The sequence below is a fragment of the Urocampus carinirostris genome, chromosome 9, assembly GCF_059441175.1.
Source record: "Urocampus carinirostris isolate Australia breed hairy pipefish chromosome 9, RoL_Ucar_1.0, whole genome shotgun sequence".
NCBI classification, from domain to species: Eukaryota; Metazoa; Chordata; class Actinopteri; order Syngnathiformes; family Syngnathidae; genus Urocampus; species Urocampus carinirostris.
In genome coordinates this window covers 44,255,911-44,283,048 of record NC_142357.1, presented here as the reverse complement: position 1 = coordinate 44,283,048, position 27,138 = coordinate 44,255,911, and the positions used below count along the sequence as shown (strand labels likewise).

Genomic DNA, 27,138 nt, shown 5'->3' with positions numbered 1-27,138 from the left:
AGGGGGCAGTTGAAAGGGCACAGATTCCTCTGGTAGTACCCAGTCCCATACCTGTCAACCTGTACGTTTTTGCCGTACAAAGTACGTTTATCATGCATTTTAAGACGTGTACCACGTACAAGAAAATCTGTACGGAAAAACGCAAATTTGTCAATGATGGGTACCATCCGGTATACACCGACTATCGGGAAATGGCAAATCAATCAAGTCAAACGAGTTCGCCGCGGTAGCCTCTATCTCTGTATCGTTTTCTTTTTCATTGCAAACGAATCGAGCGGTTTGATACTACCGTGCGCATGCGTCTGCCGCCTCGGATTTCATGTGGTAGTTATGTAGTGAAAGGAAGTCCGTCTCTTTTTAGAGAAGCGGCTTTTTCGGCTCAACTCATTCAAGAGAGCCGGCTCTCAAACGGCTCATTTGCTTTGATGCATTATATTACGAATGATGATGTTGTATAAAGAAGTTAAGAAAAAAAGGAAGTATAAAAGGAGAAAATGAAGTTCTGGGAATGGATATTAGTAATGATGACATGGTGGTTAAGGAAAAATGGAAACAAGAAACTAATGTAGTGATAAAAGACAACGAATAGGAAAAAAACATTGAAAGAACGACACAAAATAACCAACAGCCCGACATGGAGGGAGTTTGAATGGAAAGTAAAAATGCGATTCTTCAATACACCCTCTCATCTCATCTCATTAGCCGTACCGCTTATCCTCATTAGGGTCGCGGGGGGGCTGGAGCCCATCTCAGGCATCTCCGGGCAGTGAGCAGGGGACACTCTGAACTGGTTGCCAGCCAATCGCAGGGCACACAGGGACAGACAACTCATTTGCTCATTCACACCTAGGGACAATTTAGACCGGCCAATTCACCTGAAATGCATGTTTTTGGAATGTGGGAGGAAACCGAAGTGCCCGGAGGAAACCCACGCAAGCACGGGGAGAACATACAAACTCCGCACAGGAAGTCTGGAGCTGGATTTGAACCCACGACAGGTTGCCCCCAATACACCCTCTATCACTTCAAAATATAAAAATACCTCAAATCTATGTTGGAGTAACTGTGGGGGGGTTGGAGACATATTTTCTGGAATTGCCCTGTAATATTACATTTTTGAAGAAGTATCCAGGCAGAAATAAAATGAATTATTGGTTGGAAGTTGTGGTTGGACCCAGTGACCTATGTATTAGAAATTTTGCCAGAAGAATTACTGTCTGGTCAACAGAAATATATACTAAAGGTTATGCCTCTGGTAGCTAAGAAAATGATCACAGCGTCTTGGCTGAAACCACAACTTCCTGACATAAAACAATGGAGAGACAAATGAAAGCAAATGTACATTATGGAAAAAATCACTGCAAGACTTCAACTGAAACTCGATCAATTCGAGAAAAGATGGAAGCCTATCACACAATTTTTTCTTGATGTGTGATATCTTTTGAACGTCATCTTAAGCCGTGGAAAAGCGCCACGAAAGACTTGCCAAACAAGAAACATGAAGTAAAACTAAATCTGGTACGGCAGTGGAAATGGAAACGACCAGACCACGTGTGCTGTCTAAAATGTCCTTATAAAGGATGAGTATAATTAGGGACAGGAGTATGGTGTTTGGGGCACAGTTCTAAACTCTGATGGCATCCTCTGGTGGAAGATGGCGTAACAGATCGCAACAGTTTGAGTTGTTTTTTTGATCAATTTTCGTTTAATGTTTGCCTCTTTTGATTTTAGTTTTCCATTCATTTTCAAGTGGTTTTGTGAGTAAGAGCGATGCAAAAAAATATGACTTGACTAGGCTCTGCAACTCCACAAATGTCCTTTAATTTCGATTTGGCACACATTTCATATTTAAAATCAAATTAAATGTATTTGTATAACATTTAACAAAATAAACAAAAATCCTGTTTAGAAATGTACCAATTTTCATTGGGGACCTCGTGATTACTTAGCACACCTGCTGTTAGTTATAACAATAACAAACAATCAAATAAATCACTTCAATATCAACCAAAACATGCATATAAAATAAACACATTGTTTAGACATAAAACGTAACCCCCTTTCATAGCATATTACTGTTAATATTTCTTACTTTTTATTTTCATTTTTGTGTTGGCACGGCTTGATTGCATTTATTTCCAGTTAACAGTCAATTGGTGCACCCTAGTCACATGACACACGTAACCAGGAAGTGGATATAAAAACACCTACCGCATTTTTAAAGCTTTGGAAACGACTTTGCATGTAAGTTGAGATTTTATTTTCATGTCCTAGAGCTGTACACTGTTTCATTTGACATCTAAATGATGTTATCTCCTATCCCCCCTTAACTTTTATCAGCTCGTTATTTGCCGTGTTTATTAACATGTTGATGCTCATGTGGGTATAATCGAACCTCCCATGTGTTCTGCTGATTGGGTAAACTTGGTCACATGACACATGTCATCAGGAAGTGCTAGTAAGTATTTTCTAAAGCGTTTAACGATCGTTTAAGCCCTTAAAATGACTTTGATTTTAAAGCTGTACAATATTTATTTTCATCTCCTCAAAAAATAAAACTTAACAAATATGTCTGGAAGTCAAAAGAAGTAAATCATCCAATTTATTGACCTTGGAAGGCTCATTTCATTATTAAATCAAAACTGTTATCTAAGTCCATATTGCTTGGAAACTATCTCTAAAAAAAAAAATCTAAAATGGTCTTTTTACAATAATCGTTCAATAGAATACTTTTAAGATTTAAGCGTGTGCACCCATGACCTGATTTTTTGGGGGTTACTAAATAAACAAATTATATAGAAAGAATGGAGCATTTATGCAAATATTTACAGGAACAAAATAACTCTTTCTTGTTCTTCTTTTTTTCATGCAATTTTTTCGCTTAAGACAAGAGTAATCGATGAAATTATCTCCAGGTAATCGCAGTATAATCATAAATACCACAAGCAAAGACAACCAGTCCTGGCCACACTACTGTTCTCCCCTTGGCTCATTTTTCGCGTTTTTGTGCTTTAAGTGTAATTCAAAATTCCCCAAAACTTGGAACAAACAGATCATTCCATAAAGTGAAGCGGCTTAACTTCAAACAAGGATGTCTTTTCATATTTCCCTTTTAAACCAAACGTCTTTTGGATGGAATTCTTCTGTATTTTAGATTTATTCCAAACATCTTTTTAAAGTCGTCCTTTCAAATTTTAGTTTCGAACCGAACAAGGACGTCATTTGGATAGAACATATTTGTGATGTCTAACATATTTATTATTAAATATATATTTCCATATTTGCCTTTTTCACCGAATAAATAAGTCTTTTGGATAAAACCCTGCCATCTTTAATAAGCGTTTATAGGGACATGTTTGAGTCTACCTTTTCCATCCATCCATCTAGATATCTAGACATCTATCTAGACATCTATCTCTCTAGACATGTATCTCTCTAGACATGTATCTATCTAGACATGTATCTATCTGGACATGTATCTATCTAGACATCTATCTGGACATCTATCTGGACATATATCTAGACATATATCTATCTAGGGACTCTAGACATCTATCTATCTAGACATCTATCTACCCAGACATCTATCTATCTAGACATTTATCCATCTAGACATTTATCCATCTAGACATTTATCCATCTAGACATTTATCCATCTAGACATTTATCCATCTAGACATCTATCTATCTAGACATATATCTAGATATATAGACATCTATCTAGACATCCATCTATCTAACTGGACATCTAGACATCTATCTAGACATCTATCTATCTAGACATCTAATTAGACATTTATTTATCTAGACATCTATCTAGACATCTATCTATCCATCTAGACATCTATCTATCTTGACATCTATCCATCTAGACATCTATCTATCTTGACATCTATCTATCTATCTATCTATCTGGACATCTAGACATCTATCTATCTAGAGACATTTAGACATCTATGCATCTAGGCACCTTCTAGACACTAGACATCTTTCTAGACATCTATATATCTAGACATCTATCTATCTAGACATCTATCTGGACTTATATCTGTCTAGAAATCTATCAATCTACCTTGGTCATATCCCTCAAGAGGGGTGACCGACAGCAAGACAAACACATAAAATAACAAAGAAAATAAAAAGGGTAAAAAGTAACAAAAAACACACACAAGCTATTTTGGACCTTGGCCAACCCAAATGCCAAAACACCCGAACAAGTTAGGCACCTCGGTATCCAACTTGGTCATGCTTTCGTCCCTCCAGACGAAACGGGACACAAGAAAGCGGCCGTGTCACTCGGGTCAACAGCAGGGCCCGACAGCTTTCACTGGTTTACCCCTGCCGTATCATAGAACGCTTTCAAACACCCACGAGTTAAGCACCTCGGCATGCAACTAGGTCATGCTTTCGTCCCTCCAGATGAAACGGGACACAAGAAAGCGGCCAAGTCACTCTGGTCAGGGTGACACAACACACTCTTTTGTTCAACAGCAGGACCCGACAGCTTTCGCTGGTTTACCCCTGCCGCATCATACAGATGCCCTGCCCATCCCTTAGAACGCGTCCAAACATCCTACTATCCTTTCAAGGATTTACCTTTTCAACCTAATAAAAACGTCATTTGGATTTTAGATGTCTTTTACATGGTCTAAGACATTTTGTACCATTTTCGTTATTAATCGAACACGGACGTAGTTTGGATAGAACTCCCCCTTTGTATGATATGTCTTTACCCAAATACAGATAGAACTTAACTGTTTTTTTAGAGGTCTTTTAAAGGTCGTTTTAAAGCCTTTTTTTTTGTCCTCCAAACATTTTTTTAAATGGCCGAACATCTTTTTGAGGATGTCTTTTCATATTTCACTTTGTTAACTAATACAGATGTCTTTTGGATAAAACTCTAAAAAAGGTCTTTTAAACATTTCACTCAGCTAAAAGCGACTTGTCTCTAGAGTACAAATCTGCAGTCCTTTAGACGTCTTTATACGGATGTCTTTTCATATTTTATATTTTGAAACAGAATGAAGACGTCTTTTGGAAAGAGCTTTGCAGTCTCTTAGATGTCTTTTAGAGGTCTTTTTAAATATCTCATCTCATCTCATTAGCTGCACCGCTTATCCTCAGTAGGGTCACGGGGGTGCTGGAGCCCATCCCAGCAATCATCGTGCAGTGGGCAGTGGACACCCTGAACTGGTTGCCAGCCAATCGCAGTCTTTTTAAATATGTGTCTGCATATATCTCTTTTTAAACAAAGAAAGACTCAGGGTTCGTACGGGTGCTTGAAATCCTTGAAATCCTTTCAAATCTTTTAAAAACTTGAAGCTTTTTCTTTATTACGTTTAAAAAAAAATGTTGCCAGATGCCAATATTGGTTTGTGAGGTGAGCTGGATTTCTGTACCTGTACTCACTTTGTCTGAACAAATATAAATAACAACTATATTTTTATTTTCGGGGTTGATTGCCTACTTGGCCCTATAACAGTCTAATGTATAACATCAACGATATATCATACTTATGTATATAAAAAAAAGTATATATGTTATATTTTCTTATGAGCGAGTCATTTGTTAGCAGCACGGCGGCGCAGTGGTTAGCGCTTGTGCGGCACAGTTCATGTCATGGGAACCTGTCGTGGGTTCAAATCCAGCTCCAGACTTCCTGTGCGGAGTTTGTATGTTCTCCCCGTGCTTGCGTGGGTTTCCTCCGGGCACTCCGGTTTCCTCCCACGTTCCAAAAACATGCATTTCAGGTGAATTGGCCGGTCCAAATTGTCCCTAGGTGTGAATGAGTTGTCTGTCCCCGTGTGCCCTGCGATTGGCTGGCAACCAGTTGAGGGTGTCCCCTGCCCACTGCCCGGAGATGGCTGGGATGGACTCCAGCCCCCAACTTTTGGACAGACCCCCGCTGTCCTTTTTAAGACATTTTTTTTAAGCAGGTTGTGAGATATATTTCCAAACTCCGATTATATTTGATTTTCTTTGGCGGTCAAACATCAAACTGAGAATCTCATTTTTACTCATGTAGGATTATCTCCGCCGTTGTGATTTGGATTCGACATCCCGAATGTTAGCGTACGAGGATAAACGAGATTTACAAACACTCTTTAGACGACACCCTCGACCAATGTTCCCTGTCATTTTCCTTGCGGGTCTGAGCGTTCACACAAAGTCGGTGAGCAACGCTTGAAACAACAGTGAGCAACGGCAATCCCAAGTGTGGCAACTAAGTCATGATCAAACATGTCCAAAACTTGATATCAAGTTACATTTTGCTGAGTTTCCGGCAATGCCAAATTATTTTTCACTTTTGAAGGAATTGACTCATGTACGATGGCCTACAAACGTCATTTGTTCTTACAATTCTTTCGCAAGAAATCCATTTCTTTTTATTTCCTGACATATTTTGTTGCATAATATTAACATTTTGGGGGGCTTATTTAGTCGGTTGTAAGATACAGAACTGTACTTAATCACATTTTTAGTGGAAGTACAATGTTGGCAACAAGATTCACTTGATATAATTGGAAATTATTTGAATGCAACACAAACTTTTTCTTCTTTTTTCAGTGTTTTTTTTTCTACTTTTTTGTAAAATCCTTTAAAAAAAATCTCATTGTGTTTATTTTTTCCGAGCTGTTACTTTTTCTTTTTGTTCTCTATTTACTTTTTTCCTACGTTTCTTTCTTTTCTTTTTTTCTAAATGTTTCCTTCTTTTTTTCCCTTCCATTTATTTCTTTTTTTCTCAGCTTTTCACTACTTTTTCATTTTTGTATTTTTTTTTTTTTTGTTCTATTCCCCCCTTCCTTCAAGCCAATTTATGCATAATTTTACATAATATTTGGTCATGTTGGGATTAAAGAAGCGAAAGCAACCTGAAGAGCCGTTTAGGACCCGAAAGAGCCGGCTCCTTTTAGTGAGCCGAGCCGAAGAAGCCGGTTCTCGACAAACTCTACTAACTTTACTCAACTTCGTTCTAATTCGATTGACTTCAAAATACCGCATTTAGGACACAACGTCAGGGGAACTCGTGTATTTTGACCTTCATGCACTGTAACTTTGACTTAAGTCGCTTCTTGATTAGTAATTTTCAGCCCTGATTTTTGTGATCTGGCTAGATTTTCTTGTGCGCTGAGAATGTGCGAGCGGTGCGCAATTACGCACGCGCGCAGCTTAGAGGGAACACTGCCCTCGACATTCCCATTACCCCTAACCCTGCCCTGTTTTTGTTTTTTGTCTTTTTAGTAATCATGTACGCTTGTGTCGCTCGGTCGCTAATCCCACTCTAACATGGAACGATAAAATGAAAAGAAGACCAAATTAAACTCTTTTTTTCGTCATTGTTTTTGTTCCCACGGCAACCACGGTGCAGATGGCGTCCACCTGTCCCCCCATGGGCAGTCCTCAATTGAATTTGTCCCTTCTTGGAATCATCCGGTGTGAAATAATACATCATTAATCCAATTCGTGTAGTAATCATCAAAATACCTGTATGTATGTATGTATGTATGTATGTATGTATATAGGCAGCACGGTGGCGCAGTGGTTAGCGCATGTGCGGCACAGTTCAAGTCATGGGAACCTCCTGCGTGGGTTCAAATCCAGCTCCAGACTTCCTGTGCGGAGTTTGTATGTTCTCACCGTGCTTGCTCCCACATTCCAAAAAAAACATGCTTTTCAGGTGAATTGGCCGGTCCAAATTGTCCTTAGGTGTGAAAGAGTGGTCTGTCCCTGTGTGCCCTGCGATTGGCTGGCAACCAGTTCAGGGTGTCCCCTGCCCACTGCCCGATGATTGCTGGGATGGGCTCCAGCACCCCCGCGACCCTACTGAGGATAAGCGGTGCAGCTAATGAGATGAGATGAGATATATAGATATATATAGAAGTAAATGCCTTGCGCTGTGTGCAGGGATCCGCCCACCCGTACTGCTCACCCAATCAAAGTCGTTTGCCAGCCTTTTTATTCATCAGTTTAAATGGTTTCTTATCAAACTCCTGCATTAAGTTGCTTCGGCTTTATATGGACCAAAATCGGGAAGAAATCACTTGACTCTGGAACGCCACAGCGAGATGTGCAATAGTTACATTTTATTTCGGAGCCATATGCACTCATGAAAAGAGCCATATATGGCTCCCGAGCCATAGGTTCCCTACCCCTGTTCTATAATCTAGATAGTGCAGTCAAAGAAAGATAAATAATGTATACATGGTGTTGTTGAAACTTCTCACATAGGATGCGCAGATTAAAAATAGGATCTGTGGTTGCTCCTTACTTGTCTGTTCTTTGGCTAAGATGTTTTCAGCCTGTGGTTTCAGTCTGTTCAGTAGGAGCATTAGCATCACTTTACTTGCATAGCTGATGAGACTGATGGTTCTGTAATTAGAATAGAATAGAATATACCTTTATCGTCATTGTTACAAAATGGGTTGAACATATTGTGACAACAAAATTGGACGTGGCACTCCAGTTACATATTTTGACTGTAAAGGTAAAAGAGAACAAGGAAGATAAAGGAACAAAGAAGATTAGGTTATGATTTACACAATATAAAGGAACAAAGAAGATAAAGGTTATACCGTAAATTCCGGACTATAGAGCGCACCTGATTATAAGCCGCACCCACCACTTTTTAAGTGATTTTCCACTTTTGTTCTAACACAAGCCGCACCTGTGTACAAGCCGCATGCGCCCGCATTGAAACTAATGACATAATCACAAGTTTAACCCAGACTAGGGTGTGAGCTCCACGATTGTGAAATTGCAGAGATTAATTGTTCTATGTTTTTATCGATCGTCCATTATTCGTCAGATCATAATACACTACAAAGCCAATAGGCTGAGACATTTGCTCTCAGCCAAGAGGCCGAATCAAAGTCCTGGCCTCCTAGCTTTCTGTCAACTATATCTAAGAGTCAGTAGTGCACAATCCTAGATCTACAGTCGGAATCACAAATGGAAAATGATACCCGTAATTAAGGTATGATGAGAACTTGTAAAGTCCGGGTCCCGTTGAAAGTAATCCAACTTAGTGATTGCAGTCTTTCTTGGCGCACATATTCTACTGGTCTTCTACTGGCCGTTGGAAAAATTCCATGTATTGGCCGCTTCACTGAATAAGCCGCAGGGCTGAACATTTGGGAAAAAAGTAGCGGCTTATAGTCCGGAATTTACGGTAATTTACACAATATTTACACAAGAAATGTGGGCATGTAGGATGTAACATACAGTTTTTGGATCGTATTAGTGCAATATGCGTTAGGGTTAGGGTTAGTCAACATGGTGCAAAGTGAGCATAGGCATGAATACAATTTTACATCTGTATGAGGTAGTGTGTTTGCAAGAGTTTGTTTTTTGTGGGGTGTGTGTTAAGGGTGGTTATGGCTCTGGGGAAGAAACTGTCTCTGAGTCTGTTTTTGTTTTGTGTGACCTGTAGCGTCTGCCGGAAGGCAGCAGGTCAAAGAGGTGGTGGCCGGCATGAGAAAAGTCCTCGATGATGTTTTCTAATCTGCTGAGGTAGCGAGAGCAGGCATTGTCCTTCAGACTGGGTAGAGAGCAACCAACGATTCTCTCCTCTGTGTTGATGACCCTCTGAAGTGTTTACCTGTCTGCTGCCGTGCACCCATCATGCCACACCGTAATGCAGTATGTCAGAATACTCTCCACTGTGGCTTTGTAAAAGGACACCAGCAGCTGCAGTTTCAGATGATTTTTCTTGAGCGCTCTCAGGAAATTGAGTCGCTGCTGGGCCTTCCCTACCACCGCGGAGATGTGCACACCCAGGAATTTGAAAGAGTGGACTCTCTCTACACAGTCTCCTTTTATAATGATTGGTGCTGGGTTCCTGCCTTTCCTCCTGAAGTCCAGTATGAGTTATTTTGTTTTTGTGGTGTTTGGTACGAGGTGGTTTTTCGAACACCACGTTGTCAGTGACTCCACCTCATCCCTGTACGCTGCCTCGTCCCCTTCAGAGATTGGAGCATAGTTTCTTTTCTTTGGTAGCATAATTACAAGTGTTTTTCTCCATGCAGATATGTATATATATAAATATATATATATATATATGATTAAAAACATATGTATGATCCTTATTGCTTATTTTTGTAGCAATCATATTGGATGCATGCACAAATTTTGATTATTCCCCCAAATTTACAGTACAATAGGATAGGGAAACGAATATTCTGATAGTGTCATAATAAAAATGTTATTTCGCTTAGTGAGGCTTCAGGAAACTAGCCAAGACATTGTCCAAGAAGGAGCATGCGTGTTTCCTCGCTAATCCCGATAATCCTCCTCCACAATTCCCTATTTGCTTTTGTAAAAGAGATTTCAGAGACGATAAGACGCCCGCCTCCTTTAGAACAGTCGGTAATCTTCTTCCGAAAGACGCAAGGAGGATTCCCCGACGATTGATCCCGTCTTAACCTTCGACCAATCAGAAGTGACCCCGAGACCCGAGGCCCCGCCCAATTTTGCAAAAGAACAGCGCCACGATAATCGATGTTGTTTATTTTGCCGCTCGACTCTTTATGTACTTTCAGGGAGATTATCGGCTTTCGCAGGGGATCATCGCTAGCGCGCAGACAATTGCCTTTTCGGTAGCTCGCGCTAACCTCACGCTAACGCCAGTTCATGGATCCTTTAACCGCTAGGGTGGTAGGGGCACTATTTCCTGTGGTGTGTCCTGGGCAAGTCCGGCCCGGAAGCGCACATCCCTCTTCAGGACGGGTTTTGGGTAGAGGTTTGCTCCCCCCACATTAAAACGATAAAACTGGTTTCCATGGTTATCAGTAGAAGAAGAAACCTCTCTATCTGACTCAGATGTTCGCTACAAAGTATCATCCTGCTCTCCAGAGATGAGTAGAATGTGATTTTGCACTCCGTTCCAGATCGGGGCTGTTGCGTGGACTCGTCACAATAATTAGGCTAGCTAAAATAGCCTTCAGACATCAGAGTAAACTTGACTTTTCTTCTAGACACACTTGTTGTCATTGTGAATGTTGACAAATGAAATAAGAAAACAGAATAGGGTTTATGATTGTATTACGATATAAATACATTTACATGCAGAGGAAACCTGACATTTTATTTACTTTTGGTGTGATGTGACTTGAGCTGGTACAGTGGAATCAACGGGTGGATGCAGAGAGGGAAGAATTCAAACTTGTCAGGATTGCCATGCTCTTAAAATACTTGGTGGTATTAATCGCCTCCTTTCTTTTAATACTTATCATCATTAAATGGTTTAGGCAACATATTTTTTCATCCTCTCATCACAAGCTTAATTTCTAGGGTTATTATGTTTTTTTGAGCCTCCGAAAAGACCTCCAGCCCTCCAGCTAAGGCACACTTTTCATGCCCTTAATTTGCTCGACTGGCCCCTGTCGGAATATTTTTTCTACCATGTGCCTTCAGAACTAATATGTTTCGAAGTAATAAATTACACAATAAAAGAAAAAAAGTTGGTGATAGGAATGAGTGGAGAGGTGTTGTAAAAGGATAGTGGGATGTTTGGGCGCGTTCTAAGGGATAGGCAGGGCACCTGTATGATGCAGCAGGGGTAAACCAGTGAAAGCTGTCGGGCCCTGCTGTTGAAGAGAAGAGTGTGTTGTGTCACCCTGACCTGAGTGACATGGCCACTTTCTGGTGTCCCATTTCATCTGGAGGGACGAAAGCATGACCGACTTGGGTGCCAAGGTGCTTAACTTGTTTGGGTGTTTGGGCATTTGGGTTGGCCATGGTCTCAAAACATTTGTGTGTGTTTTTTGTTATTTTTTCCCTTTTATTTTCTTTGTTAATGTATTTGTTTGTCTTGCTGTCGGCCACCCCTCTTGAGGGATATGACCAAGGTGGATAGAACTATGTTTTTTGCTTCTACCTTTACAGGGAGTGCAGAATTATTAGGCAAGTTGTATTTTTGAGGATTAATTTTATTATTTAACAACAACCATGTTCTTAATGAACCCAAAAGTCTCATTAATATCAAAGCTGAATATTTTGGAAGTTGGAGTGGGACTTTTTTAGTTTTAGCTATTTTAGGAGGATATCTGTGTGTGCAGGTGACTATTACTGTGCATAATTATTAGGCAACTTAACAAAAAAACAAATGTATACCCATTTCAATTATTTATTTTAATCAGGGCAACCAATATAACAGCTCAACATTCACAAATATACATTTCTGACATTCAAAAACAAAACAAAAACAAATCAGTGACCAATATAGCCACCTTTCTTTGCAAGGACACTCAAAAGCCTGCCATCCATGGATTCTGTCAGTGCTTTGATCTGTTCACGATCAACATTGCGTGCAGCAGCAACCACAGCCTCCCAGACACTGTTCAGAGAGGTGTTCTGTTTTCCCTCCTTGTAAATCTCACATTTGATGAGGGACCACAGGTTCTCTATGGGGTTCAGATCAGGTGAACAAGGAGGCCATGTCATTAGTTTTTCTTCTTTTAGACCCTTTCTTGCCAGCCACGCTGTGGAGTACTTGGATGCGTGTGATGGAGCGTTGTCCTGCATGAAAATCATGTTTTTCTTGAAGGATGCGGACTTCTTCCTGTACCACTGCTTGAAGAAGGTGTCTTCCAGAAACTGGCAGTAGGACTGGGAGTTGAGCTTGAGTCCATCCTCAACCCGAAAAGGCCCCACAAGCTCATCTTTGATGATACCAGCCCATACCAGTACCCCACCTCCACCTTGCTGGCGTCTGAGGCGGACTGGAGCTCTCTGCCCTTTACCGATCCAGCCACGGGCCCATCCATCTGGCCCATCAAGACTCACTCTCATTTCATCAGTCCATAAAACCTTAGAAAAATCCGTCTTGAGATTTTTCTTGGCCCAGTCTTGACGTTTCAGCTTGTGTGTCTTGTTCAGTGGTGGTCGTTTTTCAGCCTTTCTTACCTTGGCCATGTCTCTGAGTATTGCACACCTTGTGCTTTTGGGCACTCCAGTGATGTTGCAGCTCTGAAATATGGCAAAACTGGTGGCAAGTGGCATCTTGGCAGCTGTACGCTTGACTTTTCTCAGTTCACGGGCAGTTATTTTGCGCCTTGGTTTTTCTACACGCTTCTTGCGACCCTGTTGACTATTTTGAATGTAACGCTTGATTGTTCGATGATCACGCTTCAGAAGCTTGGCAATTTTAAGAGTGCTGCATCCCTCTGCAAGATATCTCACTATTTTTGACTTTTCAGAGCCTGTCAAGTCCCTCTTCTGACCCATTTTGCCAAAGGAAAGGAAGTTGCCTAATAATTATGCACACCTGATATAGGGTGTTGATGTCATTAGACCACACCCCTTCTCATTACAGAGATGCACATCACCTGATATGCTTAATTGGTAGTAGGCTTTCGAGCCTGTACAGCTTGGAGTAAGACAACATGCATAAAGAGGATGATGTGGTCAAAATACTCATTTGCCTAATAATTCTGCACTCCCTGTAGCATCACGGTAAGCCATGGGACCGATAGTGAATAAATACAAAAGGAAGAATACAGTATTGCGCGCAATGACTCACAAAGCCTTTACGAAGCACACACGATGGTAAAGGCATTGTGGGAGGTTGTTCAACCAATGGCATATCAGCAGTTTTATGATGCTGTGACACAAACCAAAAGCACACAAACATTATACATTTTATTGTCAAGTTCAACCCACTTGTAACAAAAACTTGCATACAAAAAGACACAGAGAATTGTGTATGGTTTTACTTGCAAGGAGAATGACAGAAGATTGCTTCAGTTACAATCCTCCACTCACTCTGAAGCAGTCTTCCCCCTGCTTGCCTTTTATTTAGAAAAAGAACGCCCTAGTTACAATGTGGTTTCAACTGCTAAACGGAAGGGGTGCGTTTGAAGCTTAAATGTTCCATTTAAAACCAGTTCTTGCACAACAACTTGTTATTTGAAATGTGACTGATTCATTTTCTTCACGTTATCTTAAGGAAAGAACCTTGGCCTGCGGTCAAATCTGTAACTGATTCATCTTGCCAGGGTGCTGTGAGAATCATCCTATTTTGTAAGCACAATATTTCAAGCAAACATATAAGACACATAAATTATAGTAAAGTTGAATAACTTATGTACATTATCCCAACAGTTCTATGATGTTACCGAATAGCAGGCAAGCATTTAGAGATGTTATTTGTCATACACAAAAACACAACAAGATTGTTTTTTTTTGTACGTTTTTGGCAACCCTTCACCTGCGTCTACACTCAAAGTTCAGTTACTTATAAGTAAAATGCTTTCTTAGGGAGTTTGCCTTTTTAAGCACACAGTAATATTAGCGTTTAGCTTTGATGTTAGCAATGTAGCCTGGCCGTTTGAATGAGTCTATCAGGTAGTTTCAACCATCTTACTAACTCTAAGTAAAACAACACTGATAAACTCACCTGACCTTAAGCTAGGTAAAACGCTAAAGTAGCTAGCGTTGACCGTCACAAGCAATCAAGCGTATAACGCTTCTAAAAGCGCCCGGTGTTGACACGGCTTTATCGCCGACAAATTGGTGGGACTGATAAACGGTCGCGCGGAGCAGAAAAAAAAAAAAAACCTGGCGGGCTTGGTCGCGGGCCGAAGCATTTAGTTGATGAAGCGAGCGCTAAACATTTATTAGCACGCCAATATTACATATTGTTTTTCACATCTGTCTCGGCAGACAGTTTTAGCGTTGCACTTTCAATGAGGATTTATTGATAACTCAACGGCGGCTAACGTCAATGACGTTTACGGCTACTGCGGCACTCGGCTAAATGCTTTACGAGTTGCTGATGGGCAAGGCGGCTCTTGAGTGGACCCGCTGATTAGATGTCTGTCCTTTAAGACGTTTTCTACACGGGAATTGTTTGGACAGTTTCGCCAAGGAGTGTCCTATGTTGGGTTAGGGTTATTCCAAATTGTAGTTTTGAAAACAATTTCAAACACAATCCGCCATCTCCTCCCCCTCTGCATCCACCCTCCACTCCACCGGATCAGCTCAAGAAATATCACACCAGAGGTATATCAAATAGCATTTTTCCTTAACATGCATATTTAAGTTATATTACGCATAATAAGTACTTCTCATCTCATCTCATGAGCTACACCGCTTATCCTCAGTAGGGTTGCGGGGGTGCTGGAGCCTATCCCGGCAATCATCGGGCAGTGGGCAGGGTGTTTGTGCGTATGATGAGTCTCTAAGATGCCTGTCTGCTATTGGTCGTTGCATCATGAAAGTACCGATATGCTTTTTTGGAACTACCGCCCACAATGACTTTCACTCTTCAATCTGTTCAGAATCTTTGATTATATGAGTCTGTGATACAAAACTGTATTTCTATGTCATGCATTTACTGGCTAGAAAAGAGAGAAGCAAAAACATGGTAACCATGGAAACAAAGTTTGCAATGATCAAGCAATACGAAAAATCATTACCTTCGCTAAGGAGGATGCCTTTAACCAATCAATGACGTGGATTATTTATTTAAAAAAAACAAACGGTGATTCAATCAAAAAAATAAGTGCAAGAAAATCCTTGGAAGTGGTAGTTTTTTAAAAACAATTTCAAACACAATCCGGCATCTCCTCCCCCTCTGCATCCACCCTCTACTCCACCGGATCAGCTCAGGAAATATCACACCAGAGGTATATCAAATAGCATTTTTCCTTAACATGCATATTTATGATGTTATGAGTGTCTGGTCTTGAATTGGGTTGTTTTTAGCACAGCCAACGTGGAGCTAAATGAATCCCGAAAAAGTCTGTTTTGTGTTTACCTTGTCAATTAGCTCTCAAAACCTCGCCTTTTTGGGGGGGGGCGGTACTAGATCAGGAGGCAGAAGGCTCATCTTCGGACTAAAAGTTTGCAGGTTCCATTCCCAGTGACCTTGGGCAAAACAGTGAACCCCGAATGCCCCCGATAAGCTGATAGGCGCCTTGCATGGCCGACGTCGCTAATGGTGTGTGAGCAGGATTGGGTAGGGTTACTTTAACTTGATTACTTTCAATTATTTTTGGATTACTCCAATACCAAATATGCTAATAAAAGACAAAAGAAACTAAATATGAATCAAATGACTTAATTTTGTGGAGGCTTGGGGAGTAACGGAATACATGGAACGGCAAAAATGATGTTGGCAAGCTGTTTGGATTTATTTTCATTTTGTTTCTGTCGCATTTTATGTTAGATTAAAGAGATCAAAGCCAGGATAGAAAGCTTACCACGTGTTGTGAGTCATCATTTTACTCATATTGAGTTTCTTTTGTCTTCTAGTAGCATATTTGGTATTGGAGTCATCCAAAAGTAATTGAAAGTAATCCAGTCAAAGTAACCCTATCCAGCCCTGTGTATGAGTGTGAGTGAATGGGTAAGTGTGAAATACATTGTAAAGTGCTTTGCGAGGTCTTCCATGATTTAAAAAGTGCTATATAAGATCCGGTCCATTTACGATTTTGGACGTAGGGTATTGAGCTAAATCTGGTCCAAAAACGGATGTCTTGAATTGGGGTGCTTCTAGCCCAGCAAACATAGATAGATAGATAGATGTCTAGAAGTCGAGATAGATGTCTAGATAGATATATAGATCGATGTCTAGATAGATGTCTAGATAAAATAGATATATGTCTAAATAGACAGATAGATAGATGTCTAGATAGATAGATGGATAAATAGATGTCTAGATTTATGGATAGTTTATTCATCCCTGTAGGGAAATTCACACTTTCAGCAGTATCCTTGTGATTAAAATAAGATAAAAGATATAGAATACAAAAATAACCAATATAGCGTGTTAATAAAGAGCATTTAAATAGTGCTACGGAAATTATACACTGTAATAAAAATAAGGTGGTATGCAAATGTGGGGTTGGGATTTGATGTGGGCTTTTACTCCCCCAGGTGGAGTTAAAGAGCCTCATGGCATGATGAAGAAAGGTTATCCTCAGGTTGTCTGTGGAACAAGACTGTGACAGCAGTCTGTCGCTGAAGCTGCTCTTCTGTCTGGAGATAATTGCTGTGTAGTGGACGTGATGATTGACCGCAGCTTGTTCAGTGCCCGTCTCTCAACTACAGTTGTCAGGCTGTCCAGCTCTGTACCCACAAGAGAGCCCGCCTTCCTCACCAGTTTATTCAGACGAAGGCATCCTTCTTCTTAGCGCTGCCGCCTAGAAGAAGGCACTTGCCACAACAGTCTGATAGAACATTCGCAAGAGCTTTTTGCAGATGTTGAAGGACGCCAGCCTTCTGAGGAAGTACATTCGGCTTTGTCCTTCCCCGCACTGAGCTTCTGTGTTGGCAGTCCAGTCCAGTTTATTGTCCAGCTGCACACCCGGGTATCTGTAGGTCTGGACAAGCTCTACACATTCTCCTTTGATAGTTTAGGTTCCGGGTGAGGTCTAGTCCTCCTGAACATGAACCAAAAAGAGTTCTGAAATTGAGGTTGCGCTCACAGAGACCGAATTAATCCCCGAGAAGTTGTATTTTAAACGTCCCGAAATCGAGGATTTTTTGTTTTACTTCCACCACACAGACCTCGTTTGAAATTGGATTTGGGAGTTTATCTGGTCTGGTCGAGAGCGATTCCAAAAGCAGACGTCTAAATCTGTGTTGTGTTTGGATGACGTTGAACAAATTTTGTCCCAAGATAACCATCTTATTTGATTTGTCCAAATGGATTCCCCAAAGAGTCGTTTTTCTAACATCTTGAAAACGTCCACTTTTGACCAAAGATGTGTTTTGAATGTAGGATTTTGGGCTAAGTATGGTCCCAAAACAGACATCTAAAATCGTTTGTTTTTTTAGCCCAGCCAACATAGACCAAATTGAGTTCCCAAGTAATTGGTGTTGTGTTTACTGAGTCCAATATCAAGTCAAGTCATGTTTATTTGTTTGGCCCTTAATCACAAAGAGTCTCAAAGGGCTGCACAGATCAAAGACTATTGCAAACTACAGACTATTATGACACCATCACCTGATACTGTTGACATAAAATATAGGTTATTCATATTCTATAGAGTATAAGTGTGTTTAAGCTTAGATTTAAGCAGCTCCACTGAGGTTGCAGATCAAATCTCGGGGAAAAGCGTTCCACAGCACCGGAGCCCAAATGGAGAACACTCTCCAACCTGCAGATTTCTTCTTGACTCTTGGGATCATGAGTAGACCAGCATTTTCAGAGCGAAGGCTCTGGACCAGAACATAGGGAGAAATTCAATCTGAAAGATATGAAGGAGCAAGCTGAGGGGGATGAGGGTCAAACAGAGTTGCTGGAGACAACCGGAATGTTTGATGTTGGATCTTACATTACACATAGTCCAGTGTTTTTTCCGAATTGCTCAGTCCACAATTGAATGGATTTGGGAGTACAGTCCATAAACATGCCCGATTAAAGTCACCGTCGACGATAAAGCGCCGTTGGGGTGTGCAAGCTGCAAGTCAAGCTACAAGAGTTTTAGAGTATGTTTAGTCCATGATAAAGCCATTTTGTTTCTTTCTAATGGTAGCAAAAAATAAAATGAGATTAAATAGAAAATGTGTTATATATTTTATAAATATTTATATATTAAATTTCTGTGGTATCTGTATTTCAAAATTTTAAATATCCAAAATTTTTCCTTATCATTTCATTAAGGGCAGCACAGTGGTTAGCGGCACAGTTCTAAGGGCCTGGGAACCTCCTGTGTGGGTTCAAATCCAGCTCCAGACTTCCTGTGCGGAGTTTGTATGTTCTCCCCCTGCTTGAGTGGGTTTCCTCCGGGCACTCCGGTTTTCTCCCACATTCCAAAAACATGTATTTCAGGTTAATTGGCCGGTCCAAATTGTCCCTAGGTGTGAATGAGCGAGCGAGTTGTCTGTCCCTATGTGCCCTGCGATTGGCTGGCAACCAGTTCAGGGTGTCCCCTGTCCACTGCCCGATGATTGCTGGGATGGGCTCCAGCACCCCCGCGACCCTACTGAGGATAAGCGGTGCAGCTAATGAGATGAGATGAGATCATTTCATTAAAACATTTGTTTCAACTTACAATACCAAGTAAATGTAAAATGTCCTTCATTTCTATAGCGCTTTTCAAGTCAATGAAGACCTCCCAAAGTGCTTTACAATGTGCTTCACACTTTTCCCTTATACACATTAATTCACCGATAGCAGCGTCAGCCATGCAAGATAACTAACTACCTGCTACTGGGGGCATTAGGGATTCAGTGTCTTGCCCAAGGACACTTCGACATATAACACGGAGTAGCCGGGAATCGAACCTGCAACCTCTTGATCCTGTTGTAGAAATTGGAGGTCCGATAATCGAGAGAAAGTCTTCTCATAAGTGGATAAAAGAAATAGACAGGAGCCAGTCTCGTTACGGAGGGAGATTGTCACTTTATTGATGCGTCAATAAAGATCTCACAGAGCTAGGAACATGACAATGTATTTAAAGCTGGTAGTGACGATTAGGCTTCGATTGAGTACACCCCAAAAGGCGGTCCTGTATCACGTATGAGTACGTGACCAGTCCCGTGTACGCCGTATGAGTACGTGACCGTTCCTTGCACGCCGTCTGGCAACGGTATCTTCAAGGTAAACTCTAATCGTCTGGTAACGGTATCTTCAACCGAGGTCACCCCGACCTTTTCCCACAAGCAAGTAATGTATTGTAAGTTAATGTAGACATGTATGCAAATCTATTTCTATATATGCAAGTGCAAATGCTTTTGAGGATTTGCCACAACATAATCCCCCCTTTTTTTTTTTTTTTTTTTCCTTTGAATGGAAATTAAAATTGAAAAGGAATACAGAGTAGTGGCAAATTATTACCAATCATAGATATCAATACAGGACAGAGTTTACGCGAATCGAAAATAAAATAAAATTCTGGCGGTCAGCCTGCTGTGATTACTCTAACTTTCATTGTTCATGTTTCATTAAATAAAAAAGAAAAAACCCCTAACACTCCAAACATCTGACCTATGCACTAACCCCCCCTTCATTTATCTTTATCCGTACATACTGTATTATACACGTGGACCGTCGACGGTTGATCGGTACGTGATAAAGGTAAATGAATAATTAAACTGATCATCGATAACCAATTTCGTTAACAGTCGTCGATACATTTCAAGATGCGTGCATGACTGGATAGTGATACAGCATATACATCGGCCTTTGGCCTGACCCCTGTGAACAATCTGAAGACCATGCACTGTCGTATTCGTTAACGGGTGTCGTGAAGTCAGATGTTGGAGTGAGTGTTATCCCAGCAGGCATCACGCTCAGTTTCCATGCAGCCAAAAACCCGGAAGCGACGATGACCATCCCAGGCAGCAGCTTGTTCCCCGGCAGTGTGACATACCAACAAAAGAATCACAATTAGAAACCAATATATTTGTTGCTGTTATTCCTAGTGCTACTTGATATTGTTATTAGTGTAGATTATCATTTGTGTCTCTTTCCGCAGATGCTCCATCATTTAATGTAATGTAGACTGACTATTAACGTTGCCAAATAAAATTCAAGGTTTTGAATTTAGTTGAGTCATCTGTTCTTCCTCAGGAATAGGCTTCGATATTTAATCACTAACTGTGCTCATTGAGCTTCTTGCCACCCTAGTATTAGCCACTACTGTCATTTGTTCTCCAAAAGTCTTAAGAATTCCTCTTTTAAGAATAGGTATGGCACAGAAACACAACAAATACATAATTATTACGATAGTTAGTACGAAAATTTCCCCCCTTCGCTAACATACTACCCCAGTACCCAAATGTAGACGAGAACCAATCAAAAGAGATACTGTCCTTCTCAGTATTCACTGTCACTTCAGTGCTCAACTCACTGACATAACAGTCAGTGCTTTTGTGAAGCTTCCTGCTTCGGATGTATTTAAAGGTATATACGTACAGCCTTCCTCCTTTATCATATGACACACGCCTCCTTTACTGGCTAAGAGAAAATCGAGGGCCTGATGATTCTGCCAGGCCATCCTAGATGTCTCATGTAATTGCTCTCCTACTGAACTAAAGGCCTCGTTAATGTAATTAATAAACGTTGTTGGTTGTAATAAATGTAGTTAATCCATTTTGCGTTCTTATTCTGAGTTATCCAGATAAACACCGATTCTAATCCAGACTTAATTTCATTGCTAGCTATAAATCACTCTGGAATTACTCTCGGTTGTCCGATGTTATTTAGCCATACCTGTCCACATACATATGCTTTCTTTACTCCGGCCAATTGTCAACAAAGATATTTCATTCAATTACCTTTTCCCCTTTTTTTATTTTTTCCTTTTACTAACTTTTATCTTTCTGTATTTGTAACTTCATCCATTATCTACATAATTTTCCCTTCTCCTACTCCCTCTAACACATGCTTTTTAGCCCACTAGTTTAATGGGAAATTGACATATAATTACTCACTTAATCTTTCAATTTATTTATTTATTTTTTCCAAACCAATTAAATCTACTATCCTAGCTTCACCTACTTCATTTGAAAACGACGTGCATTGATCTACAACGATTCATCTTACTCATTTGTATCCCATTCAATGAATATTTCCTCCATATTCAATGAAAAAAAAGTATTTACTCACGCTTTTCCACTATTCTCGTACAACAATGCTTTTCATTTTCAAATTACTCCATCCCAATTTCACTCAATTGGATTTTTCCTCGTCTTCACATTCCTTTATTTTCCAATTTTTAACTGAAAACGAAACATTTTTATTCATTTTTTGTCACTATTCCATCTTTCTATGGTGAGGTTCTGGCATTACCTCTATGAATCTGAAATAACTCAAACATAATTTTTCTAAACTTACCACTCCTAAATTTATCGTTGTCCAATCGAAAAAACAGAAAAAATTTGGACCGTAAAAAATATTTATTGGAACCCCTTAGGCCCCTATGCGTTATGTTGTACACCCTTAGCGTCAAACACTGATTACCCAAAAAACGAACATTTTCGATTCCTGACGCGATGTGCTCTCGGTTCCACCCAAAAACAACATTTTTAAACGGTCTTACTGTTGATAACAAAACGTTTCTGTCGTTGCATTGTGCACTTAAATTCGCTTCCTTTTTCTCCTTTGTTAAAAAACGCACGCGCTCTCGTCCGCGGCATTTTTCCTTCGTATTTTTCTACTTTTTTCTTTTCAGTTACGTGGGCCGCTTAAACGCTAGTACAAACAAACATATAAGACGAGAAAAAAGAGAATATAGGACAGGATACAAACATTTACACATTGAACAAACATAAAACATATGACAAGACAAATGGCCCACAAAAATTTAAGTTGTTTAGTCAAATTAAGTCAGTGCACATTGAGACCATGCGCCTACACAACTACCGAGTTAGGGTTACAGTTTTCCTCTTCTACACAATTTCCCGAATTTTACGTACTGGCCGTGCACTCATTTTTGGCTGTCGGCGTTGTAACCTCACTCTTTAGTGCTGTCGCCGTGGGTGTAGGTTTCTCTGGACTTTGGTGTGTCGGAACCTTTCTTGCCTGTATCGTCACATTAAGGTTTAGCCTATCATTATTATTTAGTATTATTATTCAGCATATTATTAACTTCAGTCTGTACTGTCGTTAACATATATGGTTTCTGGTAGTCCGTCGGCACTCCGACTGGTTGCACGTTTCTCTGACTCATCCCATGATACCCGGAATTTCAGTAATTCAAACTTGTCTTCTATCGCAAATTGCACTATTTATACACGTCCTTCTACTCAATCAAGGAAGCAAGGCTTAGGGCGCTCTGAGGAGAGGGATGACTGAGAATGGGCGCCAAGAGTGGACTGAGAGTGTGATCGTGGCCCCTGTGTTGTGCTGCGCAGAGACGATTCAGTTTTATTAAGACGACAGCAGTATGTGTGTGTGTGTGTGTGTGTGTCGTCGTATCGATACTAATAACTACAAGGAGTGGAATGGAACTATGACGACTATAACGAGACGTCACGCTCTATAGAGAATTTACCAACCTATTTCATCATCGCCTACAATCAGCTTAAAATTTTTCCAACATTCTGCTTCTTAAAAGAACCTAAAAAAAAAATCAGTCATTAAAAGCGCAATTAACCACCAGTCTATCGTCCCAAAAACAATTGTTTTAAGTCAATGGTGGGCAAACTTTTGTCGTCACGGCCTAGGGACACATCCAGTTTTTCTCATTTACAATTATGATGTTGTATTTCATTATATTTAATTCCTGTTTATTTACTTTGTGTAAGCTTTGCACATCAAACTGAAATATTAGCCCTTTGTTCCTTGTTATTTTTTCCATTGTTCCTTACAAAACCGCTCCCCAGTTCCCAAACGTACGACGGTGATCGTTTGGATACACCATTTTTCAGATCTTTCCACAAACACTATTTATGTCTGGACTTGGGCTTGGCTATTCTAACACATTTATATTGTTAGTTTTAAAACATATTATTTTAGATTTTGTTTATGTACGAACCTCTACTGAACATCAGTATACCTTCAGGGCAATTGCAGTTGACTCAACAAGGTTCGTTTGCTTTCGGAACGGACTAATCCCGTTTCAATCCAATTGATTCAAATTGATAATGTGTTTCGATTTACAATAGTTTCATCATTTCATATTTACTGCTAGAACCAATTAAACGTATAAGTTCTTATTCTTATTCTCTTTTACTCTTCCTATTTTTCCATGGATTTCTGTCTTTCTCTTTCTCCTTCTCTCTCTCTCTTTCGTCCCTAATGTACTAGTCCGGCCTCCGTGAGAATGTTTGTTCTTTAGTGTGGCCCCTGAGTTAAAACGAGTTTGACACCCCTGTTTTAGTGAATTAGCCAGGTTATTCAATTTCTAAATTTTTCTCTAAATTTAAGTACTAGTAGACATTATCTTAGTTTAATTAATTTCCGTTCATTTCCTATGCAGTTATATTTTAAATCACCTTGATATGTCTCGAAATCCATTCTGTCGTTATTTTAATTCCTTTAATCCTTTCCAGGATTGATCAATCTTTTTCTCATTGTTTTCTTAAAAAAAATGCTCTTTTCCATAGACAATGTTTCATTTTAACTTATTCAACCATAAGTCAGCTATTGTTTCACATTTATTTATCATTTGTTGAACGTAACACTCATTCTAAAAAATTCAGTGTGGAATCAATTGTCCTAAAAAACTGCCAACTCGAACTCAATGTCAAAAATTTCTAATTGTCTTTTCATCCCTCTGTAATCATAACCTCTTATTGTTGATTCGATATAAAGCAATACCTACTTGTCACTTATGAATTATCTTGTTGAATCGTATCTATTTTATATTACTATCTTAATCTTTTATTCTGCGCAACAATCTTCGTTTTTACTCAATTGTCTTAGTTCCCTTTGTTTTTCTTTTTCTTTTCTTTTTAAAAGAAATATCTCATTCAGTGACTGGAATAACTTCAGCTACGTTATTAATGATTTCTAGTCTCCAATTTTCTTCCCTGTGATACTATGTCGTCATCTTCAAACTTCTTTCAATTTTTGATAATTCGAAATCATTCACACCACTAGTAATCTATCTACAACCTTTTTATGTATTACGCCTCTTTTGAATATGTCCGTTTATAACCAACGAAAAGATGGACACTAAAATTATGGACGGTTTCCAGTCTTCTTCTTTGTTTTACTTGCCTCTGCTCTAGCAAAACTACACGTCTTAAAAGTTCTTACCCTTTTTACATTCGCATATTCAACGAGAGATGATTAGTTTTGTTACTTAAACATTCTTTCTTTTTAAACTATTCTGTATAATTACCTAGTATACACTCAGTGTTCACAGTTCACCCTGTTCCTGTGTCCCAGACGCATCATCTATGTTGGGGACGCAACCTTTTCCTGTAAATTTTCATTATCATTTAATTCCTCTTTAACAAAGATTCTTGGTTTTGCTGTATGAGATTTTATTTTTCTGCACGCCGATCTTAGCTAACGAGATCTCGTCGCTCCGAGATTACGTCATTGTTGTTGGTAATTGGTTAAGTCCGTCTTTTTCATTGGACAAAACGGCTTTTTCCTCAATTTATTGAAGAGAGCCCTCTCATAAATGCTTTTCTTGCACTTAACTTGGTATTTAGTTCTGTAGTTACTTATTTTTAATTGATGTAGTGTACTATGTCTTTGTTTTAAGGTACTATATTGAATCGTTAGTTTTGTGATACTGTTTAGTATACCTCTAGGGGCATTTCTCTATTACCGTATTACTGTCGTAGTATTTCTACGGTACTTTCCTTCAGCGATTTTAATTTTTACCGTGTAACGTTTTGAGTGTTGAGTGACTTAAAATTCGACTGACTCCTGCCGTCACTTATGAGTGCTAAGGGTCATTTTGTCTGTCCTTTTGTCCCAAAATGAAAATGTTAAAAATCCCTACAACTGAAGATACCTACGTATTTACTTTTAGCACGGGCGCTGGGCAATAGAGCAAAATGCGCATGTCCTGTTTATAGTTCTTAACACTTACCCAATCTAAACGTTTGAGTTTCTTTGCTACAGCTTTTGGATAAAACTTTCGTTCTCGGTTAAGGTTTTTTCCTGCGAGTTTTTATTAGAAATGTCTTGATAGTGAACCTAAATCGTTTAATTAGCTTTTTTATAAAGTATTTTTAGCAATTTATATCCAAAACAGGTACTGCTGGTGTGACTACGCGATTGTAAACTGGAGTTACTGGAGTTTTCCATAACATAACATGAGCATCACATAGAGGCAGTGAAAAATAGTGCTTATGTGGGTACTGTGACCCCCCTTAGTTATCCTGTTAAGCACTTTTATTTTGGTTGCACTCCTCAGTGCAAAGACTTCTTGCGGTCAATTTATACACACTGTCCCTTTAAAAAATTTCGAGTGCATGCTTTTTATGAAACCATATTCTAAAAATTATATTTTACACATTTTCGTCACATCTCACATTTTTCTTTTTTCCTGTAATGTTTTTGATTTTGGTACTTTAGAGCTTATCTACCTCAGGGCCAGTGAGCCCTTCATGAGGTAAAATGTACTTGTACTTTCCAAATCACCAACCGTTTTGGCATGTTATACAGTAGTGTCACACTTAACCGGGTCGCTGTCTCTAGGATGCGTCATGGTCTGCAACTTCGCTTTTTGGATCTCCGGTTGCACTTTCGGAACCGCAATTTCCATTCGCCGCTGCGATTTCTCGAGCTCTGCTCCTAGTAACAATCATATCAGACAATTTATTATCACACACAGCTTTGTTATCCACATCTTGTTTTCCTAATTTGAACGTTACTGTCCTGTTGATCTTGCTTGGTCTCGTTGACGGTGGCAGCAGGGGTCAGCAATAAATGATTGGTGAAAAATTAATGCCATTAATTGCGAAAAATTAATGGAATGGTTGCTTAAATTCATAAATCCATTTATTGCAAAATTTAAATAATTAGCAATTATTGCGAGTTTGCGACCCATTAATTGCGAAATTATTCGGGTTTTTTGTTAGTCGATTGCGTCAACAAACGTGCAAATTTTTTCGCCGCGCGAGCATTTCGTATGCGGTCAAGGGCACATACACGCACAATCGGGACAGTGCATGTATACGCGTAAGCTACCGTGTTTCCCCCATTATAAGGCCCAGCTTTTTATGAGAAATGAAATTCAACCTTGTCAACAAATTGCCTAGAAGCCCAACTTTTTTGTTTTATAACAACCGCTTCTGGGACAGCGAATTTGTTTCCCACATCGTTTCATCTAATGAAAATCTCTAACATTTTCACTATATCCGATGTTTCTATGTTGTACACATTTTGTTCAAAAATGAATGTGTAATAAATAGCAACATCTCTTATTACTAAGGTGTCTTACTGCGCATGATAATGTTGGCGTGAATGTTCCATCATTCACTGTTCATCCAACCTCAGTTAGTGTTCCGACAATTCGCATATTAATTTAGGAGGAATCGACAAATTATAATTATAAAACAAGCCCCAACATGCCGGTAGCTGATGTGATCACCAATAACTCAGAAGATATTTTTTGTACTAAAAGTAAAGATTAAAGGACCAGTTTGTTCGACCATATTGACACGGCTAGCACACCATTAAATTACCAATTAATGGCTAGAAATCCAATAAATACCCATCAATTGGCCTTGCCGCAAAAACAAATTAATTTTAATTTTTTCGCACTTAAATATTATTTT

At 39.6% G+C, this 27,138-nt stretch overlaps 1 long non-coding RNA gene across 1 annotated transcript in view; it reads left to right on the top strand.

The window, feature by feature from the left end:
* Window positions 1-2,177: 2,177 nt before the first annotated feature.
* Window positions 2,178-27,138, top strand: part of LOC148360369 (uncharacterized) — a 184,976-nt gene continuing 160,015 nt past the window's right edge. Inside the window, exon 1 of the long non-coding RNA XR_015851373.1 lies at window positions 2,178-2,244. This is a non-coding gene — a long non-coding RNA (uncharacterized LOC148360369). The remainder of the gene's footprint in view (window positions 2,245-27,138) is intronic.